Raw genomic sequence first — 9,460 nt, forward strand, 5'->3', positions numbered from 1 at the left:
CAAAATCGAACCTGGGACCCTTCAGTCTGCAGGCTGAAGCTCTATCCACTGAGCCAAACCGGCTACAGCAAGGTGTTTATTTCCTCACATAAAAGACTACAGAGATAGGTATGTGTCTGTGGGCCTTGGCTCAGCAGTTCAAAGATGAGAGGACGGAGGTGCCCTCTGTTCTCATGATCACAAAATGGCTGCTACAGCGCTGCCATCACAACCGAGGAAGGAAGGAGAAAGGGCCAGCCTCATGGACATCCCCATGGAGCACACAGTGAGCAACGAGCAGAGCTGAGACTCAACCCGGCGACCTGGCTCCGGGGCAAGGCCGTAACCGCCGCCCAGCACAGCCTCCTGGCTGGGGCTGTGGACACAGGACCTGTGACTGAGGAGGCCCCGTGCGCCGCCTGCCAACTCCCAGCAGCTGTTCCGGGGGTAGGAGGGCAGCTTTCACTGCTGTGGACGAACGAGGCATGAGGCGTGTAGACAGGAGCTCTGTGGTGCCTTCCGGCCCATCTCAGCAGCCTGGTGGTTGGACTGGGCGCTTCTCGAGGGCAGAGACCTTGCCCTAGTCGTCCTTTCTCCAAGGCCAGCTCTGGGGCCCGGCACACAGCGGGTGCCCAGCCAGTGCGTGAACAACGGGGTGGATAGAGGCAGGATGGCATGAACAGGCTGTGAAGAACAACAAGGCCTCGGACTTGCCTACCTCCTCTGGGTGCCACAAAGAAGCCTGTGTCCCAGCTAAGTAGCATCTGGGCACCTCCAGCCCCTATCAACCGGGCAGAGCCAACAGGCCAGGGCAGCCGGACCTCCAAACCCTGGGGCCCAGTCAAGGTGTGGGAAGAGGTGCTAAGGCCCAGCCACAAATGCTCCCACCGAAGTCACATGAGCAAGCGGGGCATGTTCTCACACCTGAAAGCCAGAGGCAGAGGGACCCACTGCAGGCAGCTGGCCCATTCAAGGCCCTTCTTCCCTCCCACTGTCCCCAGCCAGGGCCTCAGACTCCCTGGGCCTCCCTGCCTCCAGCCTGTGTGCCGTCCACACTGCAAGATGCCTCTCCGACAGCACCTTTATCATCACTGCAGTCCTGGTTCCAAAGCCGCCAACGGCACCAAGGATAAAGGGGTGATGGCTCCCACTCTCTGAGAGCCCCTCTTTGCTCCCATGCTGAGCACTGGGTCACGCACATGTACATATGACTATTGGCAATGCATAGCAAGTCTGCGAGATAGGTTCCAACATCCACCCCATTTTATAGCAAAGGAAACTGAGGCCCAGGGAGAGTAAGGAAAGCCCTCTAAGCCAGTGCCCTTCCCCTCTCTCCCTTCCTTGGCTCTCTACAGCCGGAGAGGAGACCCTCAGACACTGTATCTTCATATCCATGTGCCCTGTGCAAGCCCAATTCTGAACAGGTGTCAGGCAATGTGTTAAACTGGGCTGAATAAAGACTTAATTTTAGACTCGTTTACCCCTCCCACCTATACCTGTGCCTACCCCTCCCCTCCTCTGTGCAGAGGCAGACTTTGGGCAATCAGGGGAGACAGACTCACTGGGAGACCACTTACGTGAGCTGTAGTTACAATGAAGGGGACATTTGCTGCTCCAAATGTCCAATAAGTCGCAAGTTGCATTTAGTCTGGAGCCTTCTGGACACTCCAGACTCTCAGATCATCGTGCATCTATTTTAATTATGCAAATATTGATTGCAAACCCACAATGTGCCAGACTGGACCTGGAGCGTGGGGGGGCACAGAGCAAAGGCAAGTCGTGCCCTGAAACCTCAGCCCAGCACTGGCAGCTTCTGGTCCCTGGGAACAGCAGCTCAAGGTGAATTAGTTCAGGCGGCAGCTACCGAGAGCTTGCAGCGTGCCAGCCTTGTCTGAGCACCGAGGAGACGCCAAGGCAGAGCCATCAGGTCTCTATCTTTGAGACGCTGCTGTTCGCCGAGCAAGCCGGCATGGCCACCATACCCAGGCCACACCGAAGATGTTAGCCAGTCACAGGGTTCTTCTCTGTGGAATTTCAAGGAGAGAAAGCCTCACATCCTTGCTCTGCAGCTGGTGGGGAGGTCCTCTTGTTCCCCACAGCTCTTGTGTGTGGGTGCAAAGAGCCACCGGCCCACTGCGCTGTCCATCTACCCCACCTCGCCACCTCAGCAGCCTGGCCAGTGGGCGAATATAGGCCAGAGCTGAAAGAGCTGCAGGACTCAGGCTCGGTCTGAGGAGGGCTCAGCAAAGCCCAAAGTCACGAGGGGAAACCAAAAGCGAATTTGAAGTCTCTGGCACTTGTAGCAAACTTCACACACAGCCTACTTGCTAGGCAGGTTAACATGCATCCTCACACTAAATGCCTATTTCCCGCAGATCCTGATGCCACACGTCCCCATTTCAACTAAAATGGCAAGGAATGCTAAGAGGTAAAAAAACAAACAAAAAACAAAACCCACAAACAAACAAAAAAAACCTCTAAAGAGACAAAGCAGTAATCAGAACTAGACTCATGTGACTTCGGTGCTGGAGTTATCAGACGGAATTTAAAGTAACTATGATTAATATGTTAAGGGCTCTCATTGAAAAAGCAGGCAACATGCAAGAACAGATGGGTAATGTACGCAGAGAGAGGGAAACTTGAAGAAAAGATGCAGGGAAACGCTAGAAACAAAAAACACTGTAACAGAAATGGAAAGTGCCTTTGACGGGCTGATCAATAGACCGGACACAGCTGAGAGGAGAACCAGTGAGCCTGAGGATATGTCAATGGAAATGTCCCAAACTGAAGTGCGAAGATAAGAGACTGAAAGAAACAAGAGGTAGCCCATAACTGTGGGACAGTGTCCAGGTGTGACACACATGTGACTGGATTACCAGAAGGAGAAGAAAAGAGACAGAGCAGGAGTACATTGAAGTACTAATGGCCAAGAACTTTCAAAAAGTAATGAGCCCTGGCCAGTTTGGCTCAGTGGATAGAGCGTCGGCCTGTGGACTGAAGGGTCCCAGGTTCGACTCTGGGCAAGGGAACATGCCTGGTTGCGGGCTTGATCCCCGGCGGGGGGAGTGCAGGAGAAAGCCAATCAATGATTCTCTCTCATCATTGATGTTTCTCTCTCTCTTCCTTCCTCTATGAAATCAATAAAAATATTTTTAAATGCCCGTAATAATGACAGGCAGCAAACCACACATCCAGGAATCTCAGAGAATACCAAGCAGGATAAGGAATAATAAATTTTGCCCAACTGACATGGCTCAGTGGTTGAGTGCAACCTATGGACCGAGAGGTCGTGGTTCAATTCCCAGTCAGGGCACATGCCCGGGTTGCGGGCTCGGTCCCCTGTGGGGGTGTGCAGAAGGCAGCCAATCAATGCTTCTCTCTCACCATTGATGCTTCTCTCTCTCTCTCCCGTCCTCTCTGAAATCAATAAAAATATATATATTTTAAAAAGAATAATAAATGTTAAAAGCCCAGGAAAAGAAAAAAACAATAAAAAACACCCAAAAAGTACCATATCCAGACATAAGATATTCAAACTGCAGAAAATAAAAGGAAACAGATACAGGTGGCATTTACCCTTCCTTTTTATTTTTTGGGGGGGGCTTGGGGGAAGAGGAGGAGGGGAGGTAAGAAGAGAGGAAGTGGGGAGATGGGGAAGCACAGGCACGCTCCTGGGGAGGAGAGCATTTAAATCGCAATGGATTTAAAAGTTCATGTCGACAGGGTCTACTTGCTAGAGAGTCAGCCAATCAATAGCAGCAGTGAGGTTGATGACAGATTCAAAACAAGGGATTTGGCAATGACGGTTTCATAGGGGCCTCAGCAGCCAGGTTATTCCTAAATCGGCTGCACAGTATGCGTACGATCCCAGTTCAGACAAAGCAGCAGTTGTAAATGACCACAGTATTTGAACTGCTTACCTGGTTAACACTCGAAAATAAAAAATAATTCCAAAGACTCAGAGAGAATCAGTACATAGTTGAATTGCTAAATAACCACCCCCTCCCTGAGCAAGCCCCTGTTCTGGAAGGCAAGCTCCCCTCCTGGAGAAGCGGCTGTGCCCCATCCCCCCGGCCCTGAGCACAGTGCCTTGACTATGGCCGGTGCTCCAGCAACGTGAGTTGTGGGTTTAACTGCACAGTGGCATCTAACGAAGCACGGAATGCAGTAATGAACAGAGTAATGAACTTCTGGGTGAGGTCTGGCTGGAGCAGATGCCTGCATGCAGCCTGAATTCAAACACCAGTCCAGAGTGAGGACAGCCCTCATCGGGAATGTGAACAGTGACAACATACGTGCACAGAAAGGAGTGAAGCTAGTAACACAAGCTGACATGTTGCAGGTCTTCAGTGGGTTAGAGTTCGGTACAGGTTACAGACCAACGGCTCCCATGAATATACATGCAAAAATTCTAAACAAAAATATTAGTAAGCTAATCCAATGCTATATGAAAAGGGCAGGTAATACTTTACGACCAAATGAGGTTTATTCTAGGAATGCCAGGCTGATTAAACATTTGGGAAACCAAAATGTAACCACTATCATTAAAATAAAAAAGGAGCTACATCGTGTGATGGATGATCTCTGTAGATGCAGAAAATGCACTCGAAAACTGCAACAACCATTTATGATAAAACTGTGGCAAACTAGCCGAAACCGGTTTGGCTCAGTGGCTAGAGCATCGGCCTGCGGACTGAAGGGTCCCAGGTTCGATTCCGGTCAAGGGCATGTACCTGGGTTGCGGGCATATCCCCGGTGGGAGATGTGCAGGAGGCAGCTGATCGATGTTTCTCTCTCATCGATGTTTCTAACTCTCTATCTCTCTCCCTTCCTCTCTGTAAAAAAATCAATAAAATATATATTTTTTTAAAAAAAACAACTGTGGCAAACTAGAAGCAGAAGGGAACTCCCTCATCTGACCCTAGGTATGTACAACAAATGTAGAACAAACATAATTAAAGGTGAATTACTGAAAGTGTTCCCTCTGAGAAGACCAGGATGCCCACTCTCACTACTCTCAGTCAACAGTGTACTGGTAGTCGAGGCCAGCGCAATAAAAAGAAACAGATGGTGTAAGGATTAGGAAGGGAAAACGATATCATCATTATTCATCAATGATACGATTCTTAATATTGGAAATCCATATGAATCTATAAGCTATTACAACTAAAAAGGAATTTAAGTAAGGCCATTAGAGTCAGGTCACTATATAAAAATAAATGGTATTTCTACAACCAGTAACAAAAAAAATAAAAAATAAAATTTAAAATATACCATTTTAAGTAATATCAAAAACCCAAGAATAAATGGAAAGAAAGCTGTGCAACCTCTATACTGAAAAATACTAAAATTATAGAAAGAAATCAAAGAACTAAACAGAAGAAGGGATATACCATGTTCATGGATTAGAAGACTCGTGTTAGGTTGTCAATTCTTACCAAATTGACCAATAGATTCCATGTAATCCTAATAAAAATCCCAGATTGAAAACATTTTTGTGAGGAGTAGGGAACTGATAAACAGATTCTAAAATTTATATGGAAATGCAAAAGGCTGAGAAGAGCCAAGCTAATCTTGAAGAACAACGGAGCTGGAAGACTTACTATAAAGGTACTATAATGAAGGTAGTGTTGTATTGGCACAAAGACAGACGAGCAGATTGAAAAAATGGAAAGTTGCATATAGTCCCACCAGTGTGGCTCAGTGGTTGAGTGTTGGCCTATGAACTTGGGAGGTCACAGTTCAATTCCTGTTCAGGGCACATGCCCAGGTTGTGGGCTCAATCCCCAGGGGTGGGTATGCAGGAATTGTCATCATTGATGCTTCTATCTCTCTCTCTTTCTTCCTCTCTGAAATCAATAAAAAAAATTTTTTTTAAGGGAGCATATAGAAACCTTGAGTGCACGGTATTTTTTTTAAAAAATTAAAAGGTTTTAAAAACATTTACTGTTTTTTATTGGAATTTGAATCAAACAGCTGTGGAACGCCAGACCCCAGCCTAACACAATTTGGAAACCGCTGCTGTGGCCAGTTCTCCAGGAGGGGAACTGACAGGAAGAGATGGGACCCGTTCAAGTCACGGAGGAGGTTAGCGTCGGAACAGGGAACAAAAGCCAGGCCTCTGGACTCCCTGGTGACTGTTCTCTCCCCTTGACTCCGGAAAGGCAGGGCTGGGGAAGAACCTTCCCACATGTGCCCTCAGGTGACCTAGGCCCGTGGTTGGCAAACCTCCGCTCGTGAGCCACACACGGCTCTTTGGCCTCTTGAGTGTGGCTCTTCCACAAAATACCACCTGTGGGCGCGCATGTACAGTGCGATTGAAACTTCGTGGCCCATGCGCAGAAGTCAGTATTTTGTGGAAGAGCCACACTCAAGGAGCCACAGAGCCACATGTGGCTTTCGAGCCGCGGTTTGCTGACCACGGACCTAAGCCAGCAGTTCTCAACCTGTAGGTCGCGACCCCTTTGGCGGTCGAATGACCCTTTCACAGGGGTCGCCTAAGACCATCCTGCAGATCAGATATTTACATGACGAGTCATAACAGTAGCAACATTACAGTTATGAAGTAGCAACGAAATAATTTTATGGTTGGGTCACACCATGAGGAACTGTACTTAAAGGGCCAGAAGGTTGAGAACCACTGACCTAGGGGATGACATCAATCCGAAGAACAACAATCCGAATGGAAGGCACGTGGCTCTGGGCTGAGTGGAACTGGCAGAGGGGCTGCAGTGAGTGATGGCGGGGACCCGACTCAGGGAAGCGGAGATGAGAGAATCGGATGTAATCTGAGACCCACGGGACCACAGACTCCTTTGCAATGTGCTGGAAATAGGATTTCCTTAAATGTTATCGTGTGGCTAGAACTGAGCAGCCTTACCCCACCCATGGCTGGCCAAAGTCATTCCCCACACACCTGTGTGCATATTGGCTTCTCCCATAGTTGCCTCACCTGCCCCTCGGGGGCGGGGCTGTTCTGTACTAAGGGCCTCGCTGCCTTGACCTCAGGGGACACACGAGCTGGACCGGGGCAGTGTGTCCTGGGGGGACCAGAATAGCCCAGGAGAAGCGAGAGGGTCAGTGGTGAGGCCGACATTTTTTTGCAGATCACGCAGTCTGTCCTTGTGCTCACAGTGGAGCAGGACAAGCCCCCAAAGCATCCAGAAGCCCTGCACTCAATTATCACCATCAGCTGCCATTTTCTAAGTGCTCACGATGAGCCAGGCATCAAGTACGTTATAGGCGGGTCACTGAATCCTACCTCAGACCTCTGATCAGGGAGGTAGTTATTATGCCCATCCTGCAGATAAGCAAATGGAGGCCCAGAGCGTCAGTAACTTGCCTCAGGTCACATAGCTGCTGAGGGGTGAAGACAGGACTCAAACCCAAGCCTGCCTGTCCGAACGTTTGTTCCTCCCACTCTGCTGCCCAGGTGGGCTGGCCCGGCTGGGTCCCTCCATAACCAAGAGAGGTGTCCCTGGCACAGGAAAAGTGGGCAGACTGAGGCCTGAGCCCTGGCTACAGAGTCCTGGCCTGACGCTGGCAAGAACCTCTTCAAAGCTAAAATGGGTCTCAAGAGTCGTGGGCCCTCAGAGGAAAGCAAAACATGGTCGACTCGTGCCGTCGGCGGTAGCTGTGTTCCACCAAAGCCCTGTGAACCTGCATCTGGACCATCATCGCTCCACGGGAGACAGGGTGAACTCCTTCCAGCTGTGGTCGCAACGTTTTCATCAACCAACCGACACAGAGCAATGACATTGCTTACCTGCGCTGGTACTCACAGACACCCTGCTGAATGCGTGTTGTCCATTCATTGACACTGAATTCATGGCAGGGGCGAGACGGATGCTGGCAGAACAGAGCTTAGCTAACACGTGCATCTCGCCCGCAGGCTGTCACAGCCTTCCTGCGCTTAGGGACAGCGACAGCACTGTGCTGGGGCCATTTTCAACAGCAAAGTCAGCAACAGAAAGCGTAAAAACGCCGAAAGCGAGGCTCTGGACGACGAGGTCACCTGCGGACAGCGTGAGCGCGGAAACCAGAAGTCAGGGAGGCTGTCTCGCTCGCCTCTGGAGGAACTCGTGCATCAGGCAACTCAAATGGGCTTTGAATGTCCGCAGAGGTGCGCTGAGTACTGGTTTCGGGGTGCAGGCGGATTTGCATGTGCGGGAGGTAATGCCTGGCGGAGGCCCCGTGAAGTCTTCACCGGCAGGAGACAACCTCTCTCATTCCGCTTGCAGCCCGTCTGCCCTCGAGGAGGCCTCCATCTCCTCCCGCTGCCCTCACACCCCCACCACCTCCTCCCCCTGCCCTCACAGCCTGCGGGCCCCTCTCCCAGGAGGAAACCTCCGCCCAGAGAAGCGGCGCTGCCCCAGCACACCCTCCCAGGCTCGCAGCTGCCACCAGAGCCAATATCTCATCACGTGACGCGGGGCAGCCGGATTTCCGGTCCTGGGGGCCACGTGGTGGAAGCGAAGGGAGTTGAAAGCCTTCGCACGCTGCTAATGGTTCCCCACAGATGAAAACGTCAGAAGAAAATGGGTATTAGCAAAGAAAAGACTTAAAGGGAATGCGCCAGGCACTGGGGAGCCTGCAAGAGATGTGTTGTGTTCAGGCCCTTTAAGAAGACAGGTTTTGATAGAAGTGCCTCGTCCATTAAACCCAGACCTGGGGTGATACTGTCTTGATGCCCCAGCTCACCAGATGGTTTATGAGATACTGTTTACCGTGGGTACTCGCTGTTTGTTACTGTTGAGGACCCTTTGCCACATTGTTCACATTTCCATTGTTTGCTTACTCATTTGAAGTCCATTTGAAATGTGTAAGCTGATGCTTCAGCCGTTGTAGTATGTGACAGGCGTACTTAAGCAGCAGGCACTCAGAAATATGTGTGCATTACTAATGTGCAGTGAAGTGGGGTTGACCTTAGGTGTTGGCATAACTCAGGATTTCTATTTAAAAGCTGGAGGGGAAAAAAAAGAAAAAAAAAAACACGGGAGGAGCATAAGAGAGTTGAACTGAAGTTCTAAGTTGGCAGCCCTCCTCATGTTAGTCTAAGTCAGTGGTTCTCAACCTTCTGGCCCTTTAAATACAGTTCCTCATGCTGTGACCCAACCATAAAATTATTTTCGTTGCTACTTCATAACTGTCATGTTGCTACTGTTATGACTCGTCATGTAAATATCTGATCTGCAGGATGGTCTTAGGCGACCCCTGTGAAAGGGTCATTCGACCGCCAAAGGGGTCGCGACCCACAGGTTGAGAACCGCTGGTCTAAGTCAAGAGCACGTAGCATTAACTTTTCAGAGCCATCTCTCCATCCTGTCAACTACTTCACTTCCTGTCAACCTCCTTCTGCTCTCGATGGAAACCCCAAAGTGCAGCACAGAACTTGGCATAAAACTGGCCCCCACCCACTTAGCTTCTGACCCTGAACCCTCATTTGTAAGAGGAGAATAGTCCCGTCTGCCTCCCAAGGTGT

The 9,460-nt window shown here is 50.0% G+C and overlaps 1 long non-coding RNA gene across 1 annotated transcript in view; it reads left to right on the top strand.

Moving 5' to 3' along the window:
* LOC107184121 overlaps positions 1 to 9,460 on the top strand; it is a 19,004-nt gene that overhangs the window by 258 nt on the left and 9,286 nt on the right. The gene's annotated exons all lie outside the window — the stretch shown is intronic.

This window comes from Myotis davidii, unplaced genomic scaffold (genome assembly GCF_000327345.1).
Source record: "Myotis davidii unplaced genomic scaffold, ASM32734v1 scaffold651, whole genome shotgun sequence".
NCBI lineage: Eukaryota > Metazoa > Chordata > Mammalia > Chiroptera > Vespertilionidae > Myotis > Myotis davidii.